This window comes from Manis pentadactyla, chromosome 9 (assembly GCF_030020395.1).
Source record: "Manis pentadactyla isolate mManPen7 chromosome 9, mManPen7.hap1, whole genome shotgun sequence".
NCBI lineage: Eukaryota > Metazoa > Chordata > Mammalia > Pholidota > Manidae > Manis > Manis pentadactyla.
The window spans coordinates 17,828,362-17,855,101 of NC_080027.1; the positions used below are offsets into that span (position 1 = coordinate 17,828,362).

General features: G+C 38.2%; 1 pseudogene; it reads left to right on the forward strand.

Annotated features, from left to right (window-relative positions):
* The first annotated feature begins 20,208 nt into the window (after positions 1-20,208).
* Positions 20,209-21,599, forward strand: LOC118909728 (olfactory receptor 1440-like; annotated as a pseudogene).
* Positions 21,600-26,740: the final 5,141 nt, after the last annotated feature.

Consider the following 26,740-nt stretch of genomic DNA (forward strand, 5'->3'; position numbering starts at 1 on the left):
TAGAGAAAGACTGGAGTTGAGATTAGGCAGAAAACACGCTCTGGTTGCTTATCCTCTAATAGGACTCTGACTTCCATAATCTTAGCCAGGAATGAGGGGTAGATTCAAGATGTTGTTCTGGTAAAAGGAATTGTATATATTTCTCCCTCTGTATTCAAAATGGAAAATTCAATATCCCCACGAATGTTCATGTGGTAAGAACTTAAGCAAACCTTTCAGACAACTGAAAGCACTGTACCTTTGAGGATCCTGCTTCTAAGACTCCATATTTCTGGGGGTAGAATCCAAGTTCATGGAACTTGGAGGTGAGAGGGAAAGTTCTTTTGGACAGCAGCCAAGTTGCAGGTATTGGGTAAGACTTTGTCAAGGGAAGTTAGATATGGGGCTGTAGACCTAGATTTCATCTGATGTCTTTTTCAGCACGAACATCTGTTAGTGAGGAATCCATTCAGATCTCCCTCAGCTTCAGCCTAAGGACCAAATACATGGAGTGAACACTGGACCAGACTTGAGAAAAAAAATTAACTCTTTAAGTATTGTACATTCTGTTTGGTTGAATCCTTACTATTTTAATGGTCACAGATAATTAAGATCTCTGAAGAGAGATACTATTTGGAGTCAATGTTACAGCAGAAATGCTTCAATATGTAAAATTCAAAATCTCCTGAATTGTGGAAAACAATCCTCAGGAAAGAGTGAAAAGGCTCTTAAGTCAAAGGGACCTGTTTCCACAGAAGTGTAGCATTCCTTTTATTATGGTCTTTAAATCATCTGTAAGATATGGATGTATAGGACACATTTCCCTATGCACAAATGACAAAGGTTCAGAGATTCATTAGTCATCGAGAGGCTAAGATATTAGACTTCTGGACAGCACTATGTGCTTTTCTTTTTGTAACTACATGTGATTGACATTTTTGTCTTGATAATTTTCTTAAAGAAACAAGCATCCTTTCTGTGACACTGTGCTAGGGGAAATATGGTCTGTGTTTATTATTCTATCATACAGTATTTTTTGGCTTTCTAGGTGCTGCATGACTGAGAATGGGTATGGGGTAGTAAATCTTATGTTATAACAAGTTATATTTTCCTTGCTGTGTTAGCAGAAGAGGATGGGATCTGGTAGCTTATAGGACTCTGGGTGTGGGCTAAGTGCTCCTAAGTCAGTACTGATTGCTGAGTTGGTTGTTTTGTCCATCACTACACATCTCCATCATTTCATATTCTATATTTGGAAAACGATGTTGCACATACCTGTATCCCACTTTTCATAAGTGCTCTGCTACTTTATTTTTGGTGACTGAAAGTAGATGTCTACAAATGAAGATATAAGTGGAGTTTGGAAAAGTTTCTTAAGTTTTCTAAGTTGAGACATATCCAGGGATGTAGATCAATGGATTGGTACAACCATGCAAGAGAGCTTCAGGAAGGCTGAGGCAGAGAGCAGCAAATTGGATGTTTCAGAAAACTAAATGTTGGATTAGAGAACTACCCTGAGATCTTTTCTAAGAATTCAGAGAAAAAGTATAAAGAGATGATTATGGAACAAGATGATGAGGCATGAAGGATTGCTTCAGGAGATCCAATACAATAGACTAGGAGTCCAAAAAGCCATCATTAAACAGATGGAGACAACAGGATTGCTGAATTTTAAGAAAAGGTAGTTTTCTTGATCTGAAGAAAGAATATGGAAAACTTGCCTGTTTTAACCAAGTAACTGATTTGTGAAAATTAATTCCAATCCAAATCCCAAAAGCATTTGGTTGGTGGGGAGGGATAGTAGTGGAAAGCATTTTGTAAAATGGTACTAATGCTCAGCTTGAAGAATAAAAGTTGGTAATAAGAATACTTTGAAAAATAGTAAGTTGTGGCTTGTTTCTGTAGGTTTATCACTCATATGATAATTTAACTATGTGGAAATGGTGCAGAAATTGAAAGAAAAATGGAACAAAAATTTACTTTAGGAAAAGATCTAGCTAGATGAAAATGAAAATTTTTACTACAGGAAGTCATCTACAAATAATTGATAAAATTATTCAAGTTATAATTCTGAAATTAAATATTTCAGAATATAAAAATGTTTCTATTTATTTCACAATACATAAAATATAGGTCCTCTGTGGATTAAAGAATAATAAATAGAGCACATTTAAGCCACAAGAAAATACTAGAAAAAGTACATGAATAAAGTAGATTTACATATCTAAGAAAATACAAATAAATACAAATTTGTAAATGATAAAGAGCTTAACGAGGTCAAAAACCAGGGAGGAAATCACAAAGGAAAATAAGTTGGTACTCTAAAGACTATATTTCTTTTCAACCAATGACACAAACAAAATTCAAGGATAATCAGCAATTTGAGGAAAATAAACAAACAAATGATGATCGATAAAGAGTTAAAATTTGGTGGAAGTTTCATCCCCTTTACTGAAAAGTAATCATTTTATTACAAACCCTGTATAAGGCTGAATTACAAAGGAGAAAAAAATTAGTCTAAACAAAACTATGAAAAATAGCTCAAACTCAAAGTGATTAGATAAATGCAAATTATAACAACTAAGTGTGCCACATTTCAACTGTCAAATTAATGAAAGTAATGTAAAATAATTAAAAATATTGAATAAGGATTAATTATTCTAAAGATCTTTAGTCAAGTATTCCATTTTTTTTGCAGAGAGATTCTTAATACTCACTATAAAACTATTTTCCATTGCTTTGGGGACAAAGAGATGAAATTGACAATCATGATCATTAAGTGAATTTTACCAAGATCATTCTGCTCATTTTTCAGATGATTATTTTGTCTCCTGTAACAAAATCACTGGGCAACGTCTAAGAAATCTGTTCAAAAAAGCTAAGATACTAGCAATAGAGACATCTCCCTGCCATGGAAATATGGCCTCCAGGGATAATAAAAATAATGTCTCCCTCTGTAGGGGAGGATGGGTAGACTGCCAGCAGGCTTTTATAAGATCAGGGGTATCTTAATGTCAATGTTTGTCTGCTGTTGCCCAGACCCGTACCTTGTGTGCATGCTCTTCCTGGGTCTACCTGCCAGGGGACTTTGACTAGAGAGGTGTGGCAGACACACAGCGCAAGCTGACTCTTCTCTTCTGGGCTTGTTGTCTTCATACCAGCCCATGTTACTGAAGTGCAAAAAGCCATTCCAGCAGCTGCCACCACACTGTTGCCTAGAAACTGCATAACACAAGACAGAGGCTCTTCAGAACACTAAAAAACTGAAATACTATATGACCCAGTAACTCCATTTCTATGAATTTACCCAAAGAAAGAAAAATCTCTGATTTGAAAAGATATGTGCACCCTTATGTTATTGCCACACTATTTACAATAGTCAAAATAGGGAATTAACCTAAGTGTCCGTCAATAAATGAATGGATAAAGAAGAGGTGGTACATATGCACAATGGCATATTATTCAGCTATAGAAAAGAAAGAAATCCTTCCATCTGTGACAACATGGATGAACTCAGAGGATATTATGCTAAGTGAAATAAGCCAGTGGAAAAAGACAAATACCTTATGACTTCATTTACACATGGAATCTAAAAAAACAAAACAAAGCAAATTAATAAAACAGCAGTAGACTCATAGACACTGAGAAGTGACTGGTGGCTACTGTGGGGAAGAGGTGGGAGGGTGAAATAGGTGAAGGGGATAAAGAGGCACAAAATACCATTCACAATATAAATTAGCTAAGGAGATGAAAGTACAGCAGAGAGAATATAGTCAATAATTCTGTAACATTATTTATGTGGACAGATAGTAATACATTAGTTAGGGTGAGCAGGTAATAATGTAGATAACTTGCAGCACTTTGTTGTAGACTTGGAACCAATATAATATTGTATATCAACTATACTTCAATAAAAAAAATTAAAAACAAAACTGCTTGATAACTTGATACTAGATAAACACCAACCTATCAGAATGAAAGACATCAATAAACTATCAGTATGGCCATGCCAGTGCTCACTAATGAAATCCCAGCTCTGCTTGTTAGCAATAATGATAATAAGTAGGGCTTCTTGAGCTTTATATGGACTTACTCATTTAATCTGTACAATCCTATGAGAGATTCATTATTATTATGTACTCATTTTTAACATGAAAGAAAGGTTTAAGTAGCTGTGCCAATGTTGAATAGCCCACAAGTGGTACAGATGAAGTTGAAACCAGTACAGTCTGACCAGCATTGAGCATTCACTACAATGGGAGTTTCATATTTGCACCTCTCTGTGTGGTGGCGAGGTGATATTTACCAGTGCATGTTACCCCTTTCTGCTCCATTGAATTCCTTTGTTTAAATCTTGGAAGTCTTTTCCTGAGCTGGAATGTCAGATGTTGGTCACTCATATTAAGGGAAAAGTTGTCACAGCAGAACCAGGGAATAATGATGAAAATTCTTATTTTTTAAATTCAAAAGCTTTGGTTCAAGTGTAAGACCAAAAAGGCTCAGAAGGTGACAAACTTAATAAAACCAAACAAAGATCTTCTTCACTGGTGAGTAGAGGAAGCCAAGAGTTGGGTGTTAATGAGGAAAGTTTGGATGCATTAGTTTGGGGCCTTGTCCTCTGCTGCCTGATCATTTTGGGAAAAGTTCAGGGTCTAGAAAGGTAGAGAAGCTTTTTGAAGAATCCAAAGGAGAAGGCACTCACTCATAGGTGGGTGCTCCTTGGCTGGGGCATGGGAAAGCAACACAGATCCTAGAGTTCTACATACAGCATAAACATAAGGTGGCAGCCTACATAAAGTGCAGCATGAAAATCCAGGGCTGATACAGGCCTTGAGAAAGTGGTTGCAGAGAAGCACAGGAGAGGAAAATGAAGTTTCCCATGTAACCCAAGAGGGGTTGGAAAGGGCTGGTGGACCAAAAAGAAGGAGGAAGAAAATGCAGAATCTGTGGATTAATGACCAGAGACCTTCAGGACCATGTACAACTCAGTAAATGGCTGTTCCTGTTTAGATGCCAGTGGTAAAAGGGAGACTTGCCCAAGAACCATGTGGAAAAACTGCATCTCGAGGGATGCCAGACAGATCTGAAAACTGAAAGTCCTCTCTCCTGTAGCACTCCAGTACTTCACAAGTTCTGGAGCACAGAACTGAACCCCAGGGAACAAAAAAAGAGACAACCCTAGTTGATAAATTTGTAGATACTTAATAACTGAAAAAAAAAAAGATTCCTGGAGTGCCTTTATGTGAAAGTATCTGCAAATAAAAGAGACAACATTAAGCTTTTGTCATCAAGTAGAATAGAGGTTCAAAATAGAAATTATGTTAAAAGACAATAAAGAATATGGATTTTTACATACTTCAGTTTATGGCATGGAAATATGTTATGCTACAGTAAATTGGCAGGAAGGGCCACACAACCTCATGGTCTGCAATTTCTCCTAAGACTAAATTCTGAGTTCAGATTATATCTACAGATCATGATCAAAGGAGATGAAAGGGAAGAAAGAAAGAATTGGGTACTTTTCCTACAACTATGAATTTTAAGTCCTAAACTACTTAGATTAGAGGGTAGCTAACCTTAGAGTGGCTGCCACCTGGAAAGAAGAGAAAGGAGAGAGGAAAGGAAGGAGAGAGGCAAGGACATGGGATGGAGGGAGGGAAGATGGGAGAGAGAGAGAGAGAGAGAAACAATATTTTTCAGGGAGTAAAGGCCCTAGACATCCTAACATCTTGGCAGCAAGGGAGCAAGATATAGAACTGCCAGACTTATGTACTAAAACTTTTAGTGAGGAATTGGGCCAACAATATCCTAGGACTTTATTGAGAGGCTCTCCAAGATTACATGTCCATGTCTTACAATTAGTAGAGATACAACTCAGCTCCCACAGCCACCAATATGCTCCGGTGACTCATCTTCTTTACATAGTAACTAGAGACCCAACCAAAGCATGCTGTGTACCCCAGCATCACAGAAATGAGTCAAAACCCTCCACTCATGGCCAGTCCTTGGTTGCCTCATTTAGACTTTTCAGCCACCACTCTGGTAGGAGGTTAACTAAGCACTGCCAGACTCTGGTTTCTCAGTCCAGGTTTAGAAATCTAAATTAGTACCCTCTTTGAGCTTGCCTATGTGTCTAATTCATTGCTATTAACTCAGTCTTTTCAAATAGGACACAAACCTGGCAAGAAATCCCTGTGGGCATGGTTTCATGTGTCCCATGAATCTTTTGGTAAGATTTCTCTCTTATCAGAGCAGAAAAATCTGGAAGTTTGAAGGAATAAAACACACAGCTACCTCAGATTTCTGGGAAGCTGACCATAGCTGATTCAAAATTTAGCCCAGTACTGTAAGCGTGCCTTCCTAAAGAGAACCTCACAACCACTTTGTCCTGCCAGCAGCACTAAACAGCACTTCTTCTTGGGGAATCGGGTGCAAAGTTCCCATAGAGCCATCGCAGGTGAATAAGTAGGAGGTAAAGTGTTGAGGTCCCCTGGAGAGTCAACACTATTATTAGGAATTATTTCTGGGTGACCGGATTTGGAGTCATTCCTTATTATTGTACAGTTCCGTATTCTTTAAACTTCCCATATATTCATTAAATTCCAATTAAATTTAAAAGAATCAAGGGCAGAGAAGAGCCTGAGGGAAGTAGAGTGAAGTCAGTAAGACACCCACCTGAAGTCTTGTCTGCTACCCAACTGATGTGCTCTTCTAGCTCTTTAGATCAGATTCAAAAGTTACTAAGAACATCTTCTGAACATCCCTCATAAAATCACCTGACAGGTTTATATTGGGAGTTGATGACAATAACCTCTGACATACAGCTGGGTGAAGAAATGCCTCCAAGCCATACCAATATGTGCAAAGGCTCATCCCAGGGGTGAAATGTGCTTTCTCCATGCAGTAATAAGGGCACCTCCTGGCTTAGATCACTCTCTCTGCTCTCATCATTATGTGAGAGTTGGTCTCACCCACAGTGACTGGACCAGGAGCAAAAAGGAGTCAGTGACTTGGGTATATTCACAGGCAGATAAAAGCTGGACTTGACAGGGAAACTTGAAAAATGAATAATGGAATCTCTGAGAATGAATAAGTGAACTGCTAATGGAACTGAGCCCTGTTGGGATTATAGGTGGCTAGCTTTACCCTCAGAGGGGAGGAGAGCAATTCTTTATTTGAAGTAGGTGTGAGTAATGTAAGTGACATGCTGATAAACGTAAGTGCTGAGCCAGAATAAACCCAGGGGCTCTGTCATCATGGCAAAATAAAGGCAGACACCATCCACTAAAAAGAAGTAACATGCTACATGCACTCTAAAACCACAGAATCAAGGACCCCATACATAATTTTCAGTGGCCTCTGGCTTCTCAGTCTTCCCTGATGCCATCTCTGTCAGCACATCACATTGGAAAACAATACAAACCTGCAGTCTCCATAAGTACATGTAATTCTCCTTTATTCTCCACAGTGCGATGCTTGCATCTTTCTACTGGGACTCATACCATCCCAAATAATAGATGAAAGACTGAATCTTAGAGACAGTAGTATCCTGTTCAAATTTACAGTTCAAAATTATAAGTAAACTACCAGGGGGCATGAGGGACCTTTTTATTTTGAGTGATGGAAGTGTTCTAAAATTGGATAGTGGTGATGATTGCACAACTCTAGAAACCTACAAAAAATTGTTGTATACTTAAAATGGGTGTATTTTATGACATGTAAGTTATACTTTTGCACAACTGTAAAAAATAAAAATAACATGAGATTCAAGATGGTGGCATGAGGGGTGAAACAGAGAACTCCTCCCAAAACCACGTATAGTACAAAAATATAGTTAATACAACTAACCCTGGAACAGCAACAGGAGGGCAGGCTGTACCAGACTGCATACAGACCTCACGAACAGAGCAGACCTCACGAAGTAGGGTAACATACCAAAGCTTTGATCTGGCAGGACCCAAGCCCTTCCCCCACCCCAGCTCAACGGCAGGAGGAAGAGAAAATAAAATGGAGCAGGGAGCATGTGGAAGCCTAAGACTGCTGAACACCCAGCCCTGGAGATTTGCTTTGGAGCACAAACCTATACTGCTCTGGAGGTTGGTGGGGTTGGGAGCTGGGACAGGCTGAGTGCTTGAGAGACAGATTCTGGCTGTTTGTGAAAGAAGGGGATCCACATCTGGCTGCTCTGGGACAAAGGAAAAGCAGGCAGTCTGAGAGGCTTGCGAGAGGGCTGCTGAAGGGGCAGGGTTTGCACAGAGCTTGCTGCATGGGAGAAGGGAGAGCTGGACAAGGTTGTCTGAGCATGCTCTGCCCAGCAGATTGGGAACTCTGAAGAGCTTCAGGCTCTCCATCCCCCTGGCTGGTGACTCAGCTCTGAGGACCCCCACTGTGACATGTAGCCTGCTGTGCCTTCCTCCAAGCCTGCAGGCACTGGCTTGCAAAAAGGGAGTCACTGTGCTGGCATCAGGCCAGCCAGAGGGAAGCCCTGCCGACAATAGCTAGAGACACAAAGCACAGAGGCTTACCACTGGGTGCTTGGCCCACTGGTTCTGATACTGGAGACAGGCACTGCATATGGAAATCAGGAAACAGCTATTTCCTCCCCCCAGGCACCCACGCTGCTCCCCTATCATCCCCAACCTCACTCTAGGGGCCCAACAGCTCCAGAGACTGGAGATCCTGGGCACTAGAGGTCGCCACATACAAATATGAAACATCAAAGGAGCCTGGTTCAGGCCAAAATCTCACAAACCCCAGAAAAAGGGCCAAATGAGACTGAACTCACCAATATTCCTGAGAGTTCAAAATAAAAATCATAAACATGCTCATGGAGGTACAGAAAAATATTCAAGAACTCAGGAATGAATTTAAGATGGAGATTCAATCATTAAGAAATTTCATATCTGAAATGAAACATACAATGGAGGGATTTAAAATAGATTGGATGTAGTAGAAGAGACAGTAAATGGAATAAAAATTAGAGAAGAGGAACATAAAAAAGCTGAGGCACAGAGAGAAAAAAGGATCTCTAAGAATGAAAGAATATTGAGAGAACTGTGTGACCAGTCCAAAAAGAACAATATTTGCATTATAGTGATACCAGAAGAAGAAGAGAGATAAAAAGGGATACAAGTGTCATTGAGGAGGTAATTGCTGAAAAATTCCCCAATCTGGGGAGGGAGATAGTCTCTCAAGCCATGGAGGTGCACAGATCTCCCAACACAAGGTACCGAAGAAAGACAACATCAAGACATATAATAATTAAAATGGCAAGCATTAAAGAAAAAGACAGACTTTTAAAAGCAGCTAGAGAGAGAAATAAGATCACATACAAAGGAAAACCCATTAGACTATCATCAGACTTCTCAGCAGAAACCTTACAGGCCAGAAGGGAGTGGCATGATGTATTTAATGCAATAAGCCAGAAGGGCCTCAAACCAAGAATACTCTACCAGGCAAGGCTATCATTTAAATTTGAAGGGGAAATTAACAATTTTCAGATAAGCAAAAGCTGAGAGAATTTACCTCCCACAAACCATCTCTACAGTGCATTTTGGAGGGACTACTATAGATGGAATTATTCCTAAGGCTAAATAGATGTCACCAGGGGAAAAAAAAACCACAGTGAAGTAGAACAATTAATTACTAAGCAGATGCAAAATCAAATCAACTACCCCTAAAGTCAATCAAGGGATAGACAAAGAGTACAGAACATGATACCTAACAAGAAAAGAATGGAGGAGGAAGAAAAAGGAGGAAAAAATAAAAAGAAACTTTAGGTTGTGTTTGTAATAGCATAGAAAGTAAGTTAAATTAGAATGTTAGATAGTAAGGGAATTAACCTTGAACCTTGGGTAACCACAAATCTAAAGCCTTGAATGACAATAAATACATACCTATCGATAATAACCCTAAATGTAAATGGTCTGAATGCACCAATCAAAAGACATAGAGTCACTGAATGGATAAAAAAACAAGACCCATCTATATGTTGCCTACAAGAGACTCACTTCAAACCCAGAGACATATACAGACTGAAAGTAAAGAGATGAAAAAAGATATTTCATGCAACTAATAGGGAGAAAAAAGCAGGAGTTGCAGTACTTGTATCAGACAAAATAGACTTTAAAACAAAGAAAGTAACAAGACACAAAGTACATTACATAATGGTAAAGGGGTCTGTCCAACAAGAGGATATAACTATTATAAATATCTATGCTCCCAACACAGGAGCACCAACATATGTGAAACAAATACTAACAGAATTACAGGGGCAAAGAGAATGCAATGCATTCATTTTAGGAGATTTCAAAACACCACTCACTCCAAAGGACAGATCAACCAGACAAAAAATAAGCAAAGAGACAGAGGCACTGAACAACATATTACAACAGATGGACCTAACGGACATCTACAGAACACTCCATCCAAAAGCAACAAGAGGCACATTCTTCTCAAGTGCACATAGAACATTTTCAAGAATAGATCATACACTAGGTCACAAAAAGAGCCTCAGTAAATTCAAAAAGACTGAAATTGTACTAACCAGCTTCTCAGATCACAAAGGTATGAAACTAGAAATAAATTACACAAAGAAAATGAAAGATCCCACAAACATATGAAGGCTGAATAACATGCTCCTAAATAACCAATGGATCAATGACAAAATAAAAACAGAGATAAAGCAATATATGGAGATAAATGACAACAATAATTCAACACTGCAAAATCAGTGGGATGCAGCAAAGGCTGTGCTAAGAGGGAAGTATATTGCAATACAGGCCAAAGAAGAACTATCCCAAATGAATAGTCTAAACTCACAATTAACAAAACTAGAAAAGGAAGAACAAATGAGGCCTAAAGTCAGTAGAAGGAGAGACATAATAAAGATTAGAGCAGAAATAAATAAAATCGAGAAGAATGAAACAATAGAAAGAATCAGTGAAAGCAGGAGCTGGTTTTTGAGAAAATAAACAAAATAGATAAACCCCTAGCCAGACTTATCAAGAAAAAAAAGACTCTACACACATAAACAGTATGAGAAATGAGAAAGGAAAAATCACTATGGACACCATGGAAATAGAAAGAATTATGAGAGAATACTATGAAAAATTATATGCTAACAAACTGGATAACCTAGAAGAATTGGACAACTTTCTAGAAAAATACAATCTTTCAAGGCTGACCCAGGAAGAAATAGAAAATCTGAATAGACCTTTTACCAGCAAGGAAATTGAATTGGTAATAAAAAATTACCAAAGAACAAAACCCCTGGACCAGATGGTTACACCACTGAATTTTATCAAACATTTAGGGAAGATCTCATATCCATCCTCCTTAAAGTTTTCCAAAAGTGGAAGAGGAGAAAATATTCCCAAACTCATTCTACAAGGCCAGCATCACTCTAGTACCAAAACCAGGCAAAGACACCACAAAAAAAAGAAAATTACAGGCCAAGATCCCTGATGAACAAAGATGCAAAAATACTCAACAAAATATTAGCAAACTGAATTCAAAAATACATGAAAAGGATCATCCATCATGATCAAGTGGGATTCATCCCAGGGATGCAAAGATGATACAAAATTCAAAAATCCATCAACATCATCCACCACATCAACAAAAAGAGGGACAAAAACCACATGATAATCTCCCTAGACGCTGAAAAAGCATTCGACAAAATTCAACATCCATCCATGATAAAAACTCTCAACAAAATGGGTATAGAGGGCAAGTACCTCAACATAATAAAGATCACATATGACAAACTCACAGCAACATCATACTTAAGAGCAAGAAGCTGAAAGCCTTTCCTGTAAGATCAGGAACAAGACAAGGATGCCCACTCTCCCCACCTTTATTCAACATAGTTCTAGAGGTCCTAGCCACAGCAATCAGACAACACAAAGAAATAAAAGGCATCCAGATTGGCAAAGAAGTAGTCAAATTGTTCCTATTTGCAGGTAACATGATATTGTACATAAAAAACCCTAAAGAATCCACTCCAAAACTACTAGATCTAATATCTGAATTCAGTAAAGTTGCAGGATTCAAAATTAATACACAGAAATCTGTTGTATTCCTATACACCAATGATGAACTAGCAGAAAGAGAAATCAGGAAAACAATTTCATTCACAATTGCATCAAAAAGAATAAAATACCTAGGAATAAACCTAACCAAGGAAGTGAAAGACCTATACTCTGAAAAATACAAGACACTCATGAGAGAAATTAAAGAAGATACCAATAAATGGAAATACATCCCGTGATCATGAATATGAAGAATTAATATTGTCAAAATGGCCATCCTGCCTAAAGCAATCTGTGGATTCAATGCAATCCTTATCAAAATATCAACAGCATTCTTCAATGAACCAGAGAAAATCGTTCTAAAATTCATATGCAACTGCAAAAGACCCCAAATAGCCAAAGCAATCCTGAGAAGGAAGAATAAAGTGGGGGGAATTACTCTCCCTGATTTCAAGCTCTACTACAAAGCTACAGTAATCAAAACAATCTGGTACTGGCACAAGAATAGACCAATGAAACAGACTAGAGAGCCCAGATATAAACCCAAGCATATATGGTGAATTAATATATGGTAAAGGAGCCATGGACATACAATGGGGAAATGACAGCCTCTTCAACAGCTGGTGTTGGCAAAACTAGACAGCTACATGTAAGGGAAAGAAACTGGGTCACTGTCTAACCCATACACAAAAGTAAATTCAAAATGGATCTAAGACCTGAATGTAAGTCATGAAACCATAAAACTCTTAGAAAAAAACATAGGCAAAAATCTCTTGGATATAAACATAAGCAACTTCTTCATGAACATATCTCCCCGGGCAAGAGAAACAACAGAAAAAATGAACAAGTGGGACCATATCAAGCTGAAAATCTTCTGTACAAGAAAGGGCACCATCAATAGAACAAAAAGACATCCTACAGTATAGGAGAATATATTCATAAATGACATATCTGATAAGGGGTTGACATCCAAATTATATAAAGAGCTCATGCACCTCAACAAACAAAAAGCAAATAAGCCAATTAAAAAATGGGCAGAGCAGCTGAACAGACAGTTCTCCGAAGAAGCAATTCAGATGGCCAACAGACACATGAAAAGATGCTCCTCTTTGCTACTCATCAGTGAAATGCAAATTAAAACCACAAGATATCACCTCACACCAGTCAGGATGGTCAACATCCAAAAGACAAACAACAACAAATGTTGGCAAGGATGTAGAGCAAGGGGAACCTTCCTACACTGCTGGTGGGAATGTAAATTAGTTTAACCATTGTGGAAAGCAGTATGGAGGTTCCTCAAAAAACTAAAAATAGAAATACCATTTGACCCAGGAATTCCACTCCTTGGAATTTACCCTAAGAATGCAGGAGCCCAGTTTGAAAAAGACATATGCACCCCTATGTTTTTCGCAGCACTATTTACAATAGCCAAGAAATGGAACCAACCTAAGTGTCCATCAGTAGATAAATGGATAAAGAAGATGTGGTATATATACACAATGAAATATTATTCAGCCATAAGAAGAAAACAAATCCTACCATTTGTAACAACATGGATGGAGCTACATGGTATTATGCTCAGTGAAATAAACCAGGTGGAGAAAGACAAGTACCAAATGATTTCACTAATCTGTGGAGTATAAGAACAAAGCAAAAACTGAAGGAACAAAACAGTAGCAGACTCACAGAACCCAGGAATGGACTAACAGTTACCAAAGGGAAAGGGACTGGGGAGTATGGGTGGGGAGGAAGGGTAAGGGGGGGAAAGGGGCATTATGATCAGCACACAAAATGTAGGTGGGGGGACACAGGAAGGCAGTATAACACAGAGGAGACAAGCAGTGATTTTACAGCATCTTACTATGCTGATGGACAGTGACTGTAATGGGGTGTGTGGTGGGGACTTGATAATAGGGGGAGTCTAGTAACTAATGTTGCTCATGTAATTGTACAATAATAATACCAAAATATAAATAAATAAATAAATAAATAACATTTGAAGAAAAAAAGAAATGTCTTTAAGCAAGATCTGGTTAAAAGAGCATGAAGATGTCCTATTATACTATGAACCACAGAAATGAACTTAGTATAAAAGTCTTCAGTTACCACCAATCACTTCCCACTATTAGTCTATTGCTATTTTGTTTATTTGTTTTGCTTTGTTTTAAGATTCCACATGTAAGAGAAATTAAATGGTATTTATTTCCCTGCCTGGCTTATTTCACTGAGCATAATACACTCTAAGTCCAGCCATGTTATCATAAATGGCAACATTTATTTCTTTCTTATAGCTGAATAATATTCCATTGTGTATATGTACCACATCTTCTTTATCATTCATCTATTGATGGGCATTTGGTTGCTTTCATATCTTGGCTATTGTAAATAATGTGGCAATAAACATAGGGATGCATACATATTTTTGAATCAGAGATTTTGTTTTCTTTGGATAAATTCCTAGAAGGGGAATTACTGGGTTGTATTGTATTTCTATTTTTATGGTTTTAAGAAAACTCCATACTGCTTTCTATAGTGGCTATACCGATTTACATTCACACCAATGGTATAGGAGGATTCCTATTTCTCCACATCCTCACCAGCACTTGATATTTCTTTTGGATAGTCTGCCTTCTGTCTTTAATCCTTGGTGATCATTAATATGTTCCCCATTTCTAGTTTCATCATTTTAAGAATGCTATGTAAGTGTATTGAATTGATGGATTTTTTAATATTTAACAGTCTCATATCCCTAGAATAAACTCCACTTAGTTGGTATATAATTATGTTTATGTGTTGTTGAATTACATTTTATATTTTGTTAAAGATTGTTGGGTCTATTTTCATAAAGGATATTGATCTGTTCCTTCCTTCCTTCCTTCCTTCTTCCCTCCCTCCCTCCCTCCCTCTCTGTCTTTCTTTCTCTTTCTTCATTCTCCTTTTGTACTGCCTTTGTATGCTTTTGGATATTATCAGGATAATAATAGTTTCATAAATGAATTGGGAAATATTCTGTCTTCTTCTATTTTCTGGAAGGGTGTGCAGAATAGGTGTTAATTCTACTTTAAACACTTGGTGGAATTCTCCAGTGAAACCATCTGAAACTAGATATTTTATTTCATAGGAGATGAAAATCATAAATTCAATTTCCTTAATTATTATAGGGCTCTTCAAATGATCTATTTCATATTGGGGGAGTTGTAGTTTGTGTTTCTTAAGGTGGTTCATATAGTTTAAGTTGTAAAACATGTGTGTGTTGACTTGTTCACAGTATTCTTTTATACCCTCTTGATGACTGCTGCTCTTATCATTACTATTTCTTTCCTTCTGCATGCTTGAGTTTGTTCTTTTTCTTTCTTTGTGTCTTGACTGGGAGCTGAATTTGTTGATGTAAAGATTTTTCTTCTTTTCTAATGTAAGAATTCTGTGCAGTCTACATGGTTTCCACTGACACTGTGGATGTGTGAACCATGTTGCTAGCCAGTGGATATGAAGGTCCTGGCTCCCTACTTTGCCTTCTCTGACATCACCTCAGCAGGAGTGGTTATCACATACTTTGAATATACTTTCCAGGAGTCCAGTTGTACACAGTGGAAGGAAAAGGGAGAAGTATGTGTAGTTGATCTTAGAAGCAAAAGTCTCTCCTTAAGTTTTAAGTGGCTGGTTTTCATTTTGTCTTTGTAGAGGCATTCCAAGTGGTAAAATGTGTTGGACTCTACCATTTCAAGAGCCGAGAACAACTGATTGATTGGGTCTGTGTATTCTACAGACATTGCTTCATTTGCCTTCTGATTGAAGGCACACTTCAGCTCTTTACTCAGAAAATGTAATTCCATTTTTTAGAGAGCAAGTATTTCTTCAACACTATTCCAGAAGAGATAGTTGAATAAAATTACAATTCCACAAGTATTTATTGCCTACCTATGTTGTTTGGTTCAGCCAATGAACTAAACCTGGTGTGCTACATTGTTACATTAACGGACTCCAGTGAATCACATATTCTTACACCCATGTCCCTGTCTTATCCCCTTCCACATTGATTCTTTATTTGGTCATGTGACCTGCTTCAGGCAAGAAATCATCAGCACTTGTGAAGCAAGCAGAGGCCTCATGAGCACTCATCAATGGGGCTGTCTCTCACACTTAGAAGAATCTAGGATGAAAGGCCATGTAGAGAGAGAATCTCAGCCATTCCAGCCATCCCAGCCATTCCAGCCATCCCAGATGAGGCCCAAAAGAAATGAGTGAGGTCATCTTGGAACATCTGGCCCCATCCAAGCCAGCAGAAGAATGCAGCCCCATCTGGAATCCAAGGAAGGTCAGCAGATGAACAGTTAACCAAGAGGAACATGAGACATGATTATTTGTTAGTATTTCATGCCAATAAGTTTGAAGTAACTTGTTACACAGCAATAACTGATAAATCAAATGTTAAATATTAAAAATATATTTATTCTTGGCTAAACAGGTTAAGATATAATGGGAAAACACATAACCATAAGAAAAGTGAGATTTTCACTGTGCTAGAAAAATATACAGGTGCCCTAGGAGCTCAGAAGGAACTCCAAATTCATAATAGAAAAAGATTTCCAGAGCAAGAAAATATGCTTTCCTTTAACACATTGTGTATTTCTCTCTTCATATTAAATCACCTCTTTCTTTGCCCACCCTTCTGAAAATGTGTGAACAGCAATAATGAATTGTCCCAGGAGCCATTTGAAATACTTATTTAATCTTCCTTCTACTGTTTTCCAAATGATACTCTTATGTTATTATTTGCAGATGTTAGATATTCAACAAACATCAAATTATTTTCTGAACAACACAGAAACACTTTCTGTGCCTCATAAATAGTGACTCAATTTGGGCTTTGTACTATAGAGAAATTAATGTAAAATATTTAGCTCATGGGATATAAAATTTTATTTAGGAAATACAACATTTTACCATATTAAGAGGGAAGGTTAGAAAGCAAAAATATGAGAATGTCTTTTTATTTCTTAAATTTCTTAAATGAGTGTTCAATGGCTCTTGGTACCGTATACTGTTCTCTTGGGTTGTAAACACATGAATAATTTATTATTGCTATTTGTTCTCCAAAAGTTTACAAGTGGTGTTTACATGTTGAGCCACTGCTCACCTTTATTTTCAAACTTCTAAATCTATTTTTATATAAATTGTGTTTTCATGTGGGATCCTTAAAATGTGTCTGCAATGAATTTCCATAGTAAAATATTCTAGAAGAATGGTAAGTTCACCCCTTAAAAGGCTCAGCATGTTTACTGCTCTTGATGTCATCTCGTTGACCTCACCGGTGAAGGGATTGGCCAGCCCACGCATTTCACATCCCTGAAGGGAAGGGAGAGAGCAGCACGGATTCTACTATTAGGGGCCTCTTGTTTCTAATTGCAACCAGAGATTTCAGTTTTTGTATGTTTGGTCTAATGGAAAATTGGAAGGGAAAACAACAGGTCTACAAAACAAAAATAACTTCAGGGATTTCCTACAATTTCAAAATTAACCTATGGCTTAGGATCTCTAGGCACATGTAAACTTCAGGACAGACGTGACAAAATACACCATAGAAATACTATGGTAACTAGTGTTTCCAAAGAGACCTTTGTTTAACTTCTTGAAATGTGAGCTCATTATAAATTTAGCTGATGGAATCTTTCTATCTCTATTGCAGGTGTTCTAAGCATATAAACATGTTCCAGATCTTACTGCAGGAGCATAGTCTGGAACTTGTGGCTTCATCTGACTTTTTTTATAAACGGTATTGAGTCAGTACAATTTTCCCTTTCCAAGTAGTTAAATAATCCTCTTCTTTGACTGTTTCAAATCATATTAATAATGTCTTCTAATATTAGATCACTCTTCTTTCTATGTTTTTCTTTCGTGATTAATGCTTCCTTAAGCATAAAAAAATGACGGAGTCCAGCTCCAGCGAGTCCAGGAGTCCCTGAAGAAGGATCGGTGACGGCGAGTGAATGAGGACACAGACACTAGCAAAGATGCTAAGCTGGCCTATTTATTGACAGAAACCTCATGCAATATATAGGGACTGGTTACATGAAATCATCATAAGGCATGTGTCATTCAGTGATGTATGGCATAATCTACTTCTCGGAATGTTCCCCCGCTTTCCCAACCATGAAAGGTCATTATTTTTTCTTCAAGATTTTTCTGTTGCTCTCATACTTTTAGATTCTAATCTCAGGTTAAATTTCTACAAGACACCACAATGTTTCCTGAATGTGTCATAAAACTTGCTCAACTAGATTCTCACTTAGGCTCGCTGTGGGGGCATGTTTTTTCCATAGTTCCCTGAAACCATTTACAGTAGAATGAGCAGCATTTATTCTATTGATCTTGACTATAACAATGTGTACCGTAATTCCTATAGTAATTATTCATAAGGGAACTCTACCAAGATTTTTCCACCTGTTTTCCTGACCTGAACCCCATGTTAGTCACCTCTTGTTTCTCCTGGGGAAGAAGTTGACCAGGGAGTTGTACCCTGAAGCCACCTGAACTTTCTTCTATTCCCCAACCCAGGGATAATAACCCACCGGCCTGAGGGGAATGTGCAGGGTCACAAGTTGAGTTTAATGGTTGCTTTAGGACCCCCAATAGTCTTTTCTCCAGGGGCTTTTTCTGATTCATGAGGGCTGTTCAGACTGGGGGAATGATCAGATTAAGCAATAGAAAAGGTATCAGTAGCTTCCCCCTCGGAGGTCCGCTGTGCGGTATCCATCCACCAGCCTGTGGGGCTGTGCCATCAGGCAGGCGGAGTAGGTCGGCTCCCGGCAAAAAAAGTCCCTATGACACAATGAGAATAGCTGCAATGATCTCATTTTACAGATGAGGAAACTGAAGACACGGAGCAGTTATAACAAGGTGGAGACAGAGCTTAGAATCTAGAGTATATGTCACTATGCCACTAGACCCAGGTACTTCAGTTAAGTTTGACAGTTATTTACAAGAATTTTTAGTGTTGTGCCTTCTGTAATTTAACACTTAGCAAAAATAAAATTTTTACCTTTTTCCAAATTAATGTAATAATAAAATGCAATAAAATGCTGTTTCATTTATATGAGTTCATCATAAAGATATTCTGAAGACATAAATATGAGAACCTCAAAACAGTCTCAGAGTGAAAAAAATGAAGGAACTTTTTTTCTTACCACTTATCAAAATGTTCTATAATTCATTAATAAAATATAATTATGAGTAATTAGAAAATGTTCAGGACTGGACAGATGACACATGACAGGTTAAGAATTGAGCAGAATAGGGAACCATAAACAACTTCATCATAGAGGTGACTTTAATCAATGGAAAAATCATTCAATTAATTGTGTTGGGACAAATGGAAATCAGTTTGGATAAACAAAACCAAAATAATCTCAAATGTATACCCCACACTATGTACTAAAATGTTCTATAAATTTAAATGCAAACATAAGAGTACAAAAGAACAAAAAGAAAATATAGGGAAAATTATTCTTTATATTTAGAAAATATACTCTTTTTGGATTGTGCAAAATCCTTTTCAATATAATACCAAGAACAAGAACCACATATATTACAGAAAATTGACTAAGAATAAAAGAAATTTGTATAGCAAAATACAACATAAGCAATACTGATAATGATAAACTTGGGAAAGAATTAGCAACATGTAGGAGGGAGAGTTATCATCCTTGATATGTAAAAGTGCTCCTATGAATCAATAATGAACAATAAATCAGACAAATGGGCAAAAAATACACATGAGCAAATCAGTAAAGTAAATGCAAATTAAAGAACAATGAAATAATTTTATTCACCTGTAAGGATTAAAGTTAAATAATTATGGGTAGTATTGACAATGGAATGGCAGGGGATATTGTCATAAAATCTTGATTATTATATAAGTTGATATCAATTTTTAGACAATAGTTTGAAATCATTATGTGTGTGTGTGCAGAAAAATTTGCAAGATTATATCCCTATTAACAGTAGTTGGGAAAAGAGATTTCCAATTGTTTTAAAAATTATTTTTATAATTTTTTATATTGTTAAAAAAGTTCCCTTGACTATGAATAATTTTTGTCCCCAATCATGAAACTATACTCAAAACTAGTAAGTTTCATAGTGTTAAAGTAGTCAATCATTAACCCAAGGACCTTTCTGCAGATTGAAGAACTTCAAGACAATGCCTGGAGGAAGGAACTAAAAGTAACAGTCACCAAGTTTATTCTTCTGGGATTCTCAGACTCTCCCAAGCTCAGGATTATTCTCTTCGCAGTGTTCTTGGGAATTTACTCTTGACAGCGGCCTGGAACCTGGGCCTCATCATTCTGATTAGGATGGATTCCTTCCTACATACACCCATGTACTTCTTCCTTAGCAAGCTGGCTAGCTTTTAGATTTTTGCTGTTACCTCCACAACCCCAAAATCCATGTCCTTTATGGGATGCATCATGCAATTCTTCTCTAGCCTGGGCCTGACCATGCTGCCTCCTGGCTGCTGGGCCCTATGGTAGATATGCTGCCATCTGTAATCCTCTGCTCTACGCAGCCAGCCAGTCCCCCAGCCTCTGTGTGAGGGGGTGATTGGAGCCTATATAATTCATATCTTCGGTTCACTGATCCAACTGTATGCTCTACTTTAGCTCCATTTCCATGGGAAAATGTTATTAACAACTTCTTTTGTGACCTGCCTCAATTACTAGTCCTCTCCTGCTCTGAAACCTTTTTGTGAAGTTTTGTGAAGTTGTGAAGTTTGTGATAGCAGAGATCTTTGATGTGACATCAGGCTTAGTCATCATGATATCTTTTTTTATTGTCATTGAAGTATTATTGATATATAATCTTATCTTGGTTTCAAATACACAACACAGTGATTCAACAGTTACGCATATTGTTAAATCCTCACCCCCTCTAGTGCGGTTACTATCTATCAATGTAGAAGGATGTTACAGAATCACTGACTATATTCTCCATGCTGTACTACTGTCCCCGTGACCAGCATGTATTGTGATTGTGAATTATTGTGCCCTTTTATCCCCTTCCCCCTGTCCCACCTGCCCCAACACCTCCCCCTTAGTAGGTCACTTCTCAGTGTCTATGAATCTACTGCTGTTTTGTTCCTTCTGTTTTGCTTTGTCTTCATATTTCACAAATAAGCGAAATCATATGGTATCTCTCTTTCTCTGCCTGGCTTATTTCACTGAGCATAAAAAAACCCTCTAGATCCATCCATGTTGCTGCAAATGGCAGGATTTTTTTTCTTTTGAGGTCATCATGATATGGTTGTGTCATTGGCACCATCCTGAAGATCAGCTCTGCTGTATGCAGGTCCAAGGCCTTTAACACCTATATTTCAGTGGCCCTTTCTTGGGCTCAGGTACCTTTGTCTGTATGCACCCCAGTGCTGATAATTCTCTGGGCCATCACAAGATGGCATTAGTCTCCTGTAAAGTGGTGATACCATGTTGAATCCTTTGATTTATAGTCTGAAGAACAAGGAAATCAAAGATGCCCTTAAGAGCTGTAAGAAGAAATGAACATTTTTCCCACTGTCACAGCTAATTAAAGGTCTGATAGGCTAGTGACCCTGGTTATTGGAAATTTCCAGACTATGCAAGGAAATTGCAATGAACATTATTCAACCTCGCTGATGCTCTGGCAGGGTTGTGAGTCAACTCATCTAAACCCAGGACTGGCTCAGTGCAATGCAAATCTTGTGGTTTCTTTGAGTCTAGACTGTTGACTCTCCTCTCTTACACCAGCACTGAACTCATAAAGCAGTTCATATATTAATTTTCATATCAATATAAATCTTCAGATTCATGGTGTTTGACATTTTTTGCAAGTCTTTCAGAGCTTCAGACTGCAGGCTGAAGAGAATGGGATTAAATGTAAAACCAGTGATCTTCCTCATACACAGCATCATAAGCAGTGTAACGATCACTTTTTCATGGACTTCAAACTCTCTGGGTGCCTAGGAAATTTCCAGTTGATTGAGGTGGGAATGTGAGAGAAGCATAACTTTATATTTCAACCTAATAACTTCCCTGCCAAAGAAATCTGCCATAGGGAGTTTGGTCTAGAATTTGTTTTCTGGGTTTTTGTTTTTAGAACTTAACAGCAATAGTTTTTAAATAAGCGACAAAGGGGATTTCTCTGATGCTATCCTCACCCAGGAGAGCTTGGAAAGAAATGACCATTTGGACTCTAAATAGACTGGAAAGGTTACATTTCTGTTATGATGGTAGACTGGTTATCATAAATATAACCACCACTACAAAACAACTAAAGATGTTGGCAAATATACTTCATAGAAAATATTTTTATAAACATGTCTGAGCAGGCAAGAAAAGAAAGGAAATCTCAGGCACCCAAATATAAAAGTAAAATTGGGAATCCAGAGAGTAGAGGCAGTTTGAAGATGGCCTTCACATTGTGGGAATCTGTTGAACTCTAGCAATATTCAGCCTGTGTTTGGACAGGCACATGAAGCATGGAGAAAAGGATACCGAGCCGGAGGCTGCTGGGAATTTGATAGGAGGCCCAGACAGGCATATGAAAGTCCAGTGGACTACACTTCAGTGTGAGAGGAAATTTAGGGGGAAAACGAATCCTGTTTCACACAAAGGAAATCTTGACCCTCTCAGATGTCATGCTGAGTGTGGGGAAAAGTACACTAAGAATTTGTGACCACTTGTCTAAGGGAGGTTTGTGGTCTGAATTTACACTACCTATGTAATTCAAGGATTCGATAGATGAGAATTTATTTTAAAGTAGTCCCAGGTTGGTAGTATCCCTAAATAACAGTTTCTGTTATTTAGCAAATTCTGTCTTAAAATTATTAAGGGAGACTCTTAAGCCCAGTTAAGCCCAGGATCAAATAATGCTCCCAAATAAGTTTCTAAAGACAATCATGTTACAAAAATCTCAAAGTACACGAGGAAACAAGACCTTGTGGGTCAAAGCCAAGAAGACATGGCCCTGTCAAACCTGTAAAGATGTCAGTCATGGCAGTTGTCTCAATAGAAATATAAAACAAGTGTGGGTGATATGTTCAGAAATAAGAAAGAGAATTGGAAATACCATTAGGATCAGGAGAAAGAAGCTTACTGAGGATTTCTGCATCTGGCAGTATGGTGAATTATACACGCCTAAATGACCCTTCTAACGGAGACAACTGAAATGCTGCATTTGAAAGAAAATCATCTTTTAAGTGAATTTCCACTTAATGAAAAGGAGGAATAAGCTAAGCCCCTAATGAAAAGAAACTAGGAGCCCAGGGAAGGAAACAAGTGCTAGAAATGTCTAGAAAGTCCTCCCCAACTTGTGCTGAACAGGCTGCATGTGGTGAAGGGCTCAGAGGACAAAATTCAGCACAGGCCCCGGGTGGTCTGGAAGGTGACCTGCACATGGAACCCTATGCCCTCTGTGTAAATGAGCAAGAATTCCCACTGATTATGCTCAAGAACAAAACAAGTAGTTCACAGTAAAAATAAAATAGAAGCACACACGCCTATACAGAGCCAAGCCCCTGTAACTGAGAACCAGTAGGGGAATCCAAAGGAGGAGGCTTTCCCAGTTGTGGCAATACGGATGGACTGAGAGGCACCATGCTAAGTCAAGTCAGTCGGACAACGAAAGACAAGTAGCATATTAACTCACAATACTGAATCTAGAAAAATCAAAAACAAAAAAGAAAACTGAACTCCTAGATACAGAGAACAGAGTGGTGGTTGCCAAAGGCTGCAGGGTGGGGTATAAGTGACATGGGTGAAAAGGGATCACAAAAGGAAAAATTCCAGTTGTCAAATAAGTAAGTCCTGGAGATGTAATGTACAGCATGGTGACTACAGGAAACAATACTGTAATGCGGGCATGAAAGTTGCTTACAGAGTAGATCTTAAAAGTTCTCATCACAACAACAACAAGAAATTGTAACTATGTGCATGATGGATGCTAACTAGACCTACTTTGGTGATCACTTCTGAATATATACAAATATCAAGTCATATTGCACACCTGAAAGTAGCATAATGTTATATGTCAGTCACATCTCAATTTAAAAAAACAAGCAGAAGAGGGTTGTTATGTGCACTCAGCGGAATAATACTCAACTATACAAAGGAATGAAGTACTTACACCTGCTACAACATGGGTGAGAAGATTGCGTTAAGTGAAAGAGCCAGTCATTTTCAGGAAATCTTCAGAACAGGTAGATCTACAGAGAGAAGTAGATTAGCAATTGCCTAGGGATGAGAGGGTGGAGAGGAATGTGGAGTGACTGCACATGGGGGGGTGGAGTTGCTTTTGATGGAAATACTCTAAAATTAGACTGTGGTAATGGTTGCAAAACTCTGAATATACTAAATGCCACTGGATTGCACACTTTAAACAGGCAAATTTTAGAATTTCTGTAGTATATCTCAATAAAACTGTTTTTCAAGAAAAGGAGAGAGCTGGAAAGTACCCAAGACCAAAGGTGACCTTCTTGGGAAAGCACCATTTCTGTGGGGAGTGTTCCCTAAGGATTTGGTAATGAAAGAGAAAAAGGAAGTCTAAGACAATAAAAAATCAAGGAAAATATGATATTATCTCTGTTCTTTACTCAGGAACCACCCTTCCCTATACCAACAGAGGAGGACACACTCCAACTAAGAAGGCTCGTAAGTTTAGGTCCTTGTTTGATTCTGCACAGCCCCGCACAGTCTCAGACCTCAGGCTCTGTAGAGCCATGATCGGCTGATATGGCCAGGGGTCTAGTAATTCCCCCACCTGCTGTGCCCAGCATGGTCCAGGTGTGCCATTCACCAACAAGTCACACTGGACAGCTTGATGTTTTCAGTTCAGAACTTAGCCAAATGAAGAATTAAGGGAGAGGCTGTGGCAGCCCCTTCGGTCAGAGTAGAAATGAAGAGATTTACCATAAGATTCTTTGAAACTTATGCATTCAAAATATGGCTTGACATGTACCAATTAGCATTACATATGGATTGTCAGGACATGTTACATGGCTATGAACATGACCAAATTAACCAGTGAATATACAGTGGCAAGTAGAATGGAACAAACTTGTAATACGTGTATGATGCATCCATTACAATGAGACACCAAAGTGTGAAATGTACTTGAAGTATAGTTGATATACATTATGTGGGTTTCATTAACCAGTAGAGGGGGGTCCCTTGCAAGACTCCAGTAACCAAGAAGTCAACACAGACAAGGGAGGCAGTGGGCAGGTCTGACTGGTGACAATGATGATAATGACTTTAGTGTGTGTAACCTTAAGACTTCTAATCTGCAGACCTGTGAGATAATAACTTGTTTTAAGACTTGTTTTAAGCTGCTAAATTTGTGTTAATTCATTCTGCAGGAATAGGAAAACTAATATCCTCACTGCACATTTTTGTTGGCTTTTCTCCAAACTCTGCAGCTGATAATCTGATAAAGCTATTTTTTTAAGTTCCTTTGTAAAAAAGTTGTCCTGTTCAATTCAGGAGATAGTCACTGAGCATCTATTTGATGCCAGCCACCAGATTACAAAGATGAATATGAAGTTAAAACCTTAAAAGACCACAAAGAAGACACATAGCTATTATCTGAGTCAGAAGGGGATGGAAGGTACAAGAGAAAAACAAGTAGAAGCTATGCAAGTTCAGAAAAGGGAGAAATGATGTCCAGTTGAGGGTGTCAAGAAAGGTTATCTTGGGCTGGCCATGAGGAATATGACAGGAAGTCAACAAGAGGCTCTAGAAGGATTTTATGCAGCCATGAGCATATTTGTGGAGTAGGAGACCACCCTTTTTTTAATTGAAGTATAGTTGATGTACATTATATGGGTTTCAAGTATATAACAGAACGATTCAACAGTTCCATACATTATCAAATGCTCACCCCAACTGGTGTAATTACTACCTGTCAACAGAGAAAGATGTTACAGAACTATCGATTATATCCTCTATCCTGTGTACTTTCATCCCTGTGGTGATTTATATGATGGTTGAGATTTTGTGCCTCTTAATCTCCTTCACCTATTTCACCCACCCATCCCACAAGTCACTTCTCAGTGTCCAAGTCTGTTGCTCTTTTGTTTGTTTGTTTCATTTTGTTTTGTTTGGAGACCATATTTAAATATCATGATCCCATCAGCAACCTGTCTGGGAATAGTACTGGAAAAAAGAAAATGGTGAGGGATATTGGTAGAAACCCCCAAATGCCAGAGTGATGGACCCATGGACTTGGGAGACTCTGAGGAGCAAGAAGCCACCAATAATAGATTCACCAAGATTTGTACAGTAGTAAAACAGGAAGTTTTGGTAAAGGGAAATTCTACAGTTTGAGATTTTAACATTAAGCAACTTCCCTTTATGGTGATGTCTGGGATGAGGCTACTAAATCATGTGACTGGGGTGGCATAGAATCTGAAGTCAGTGGAAGTGTAGAGACCAAGACAGGGTGCAGCCAGGGAATTTGGAGAGACATTGACCTTGAAACCCTCTGATGTATCTCTCTGGTTGTGCTTAAGCACAGAAGGCTAAATAAGCGTTGAATGGAAAGCATACAGAAGACTAAAATAATCACGGTGAGGTAAGTCAATCCAGAAATCTTTCCTGCATTACTGAGATTGAAATTTGGCCTTGAGGAGAGGCAACAAATGGGTGAGCAATACGCCATTCCTGGCCACGTGTGGTTGGTCTTAAGCAGATTGCCCAGGACCG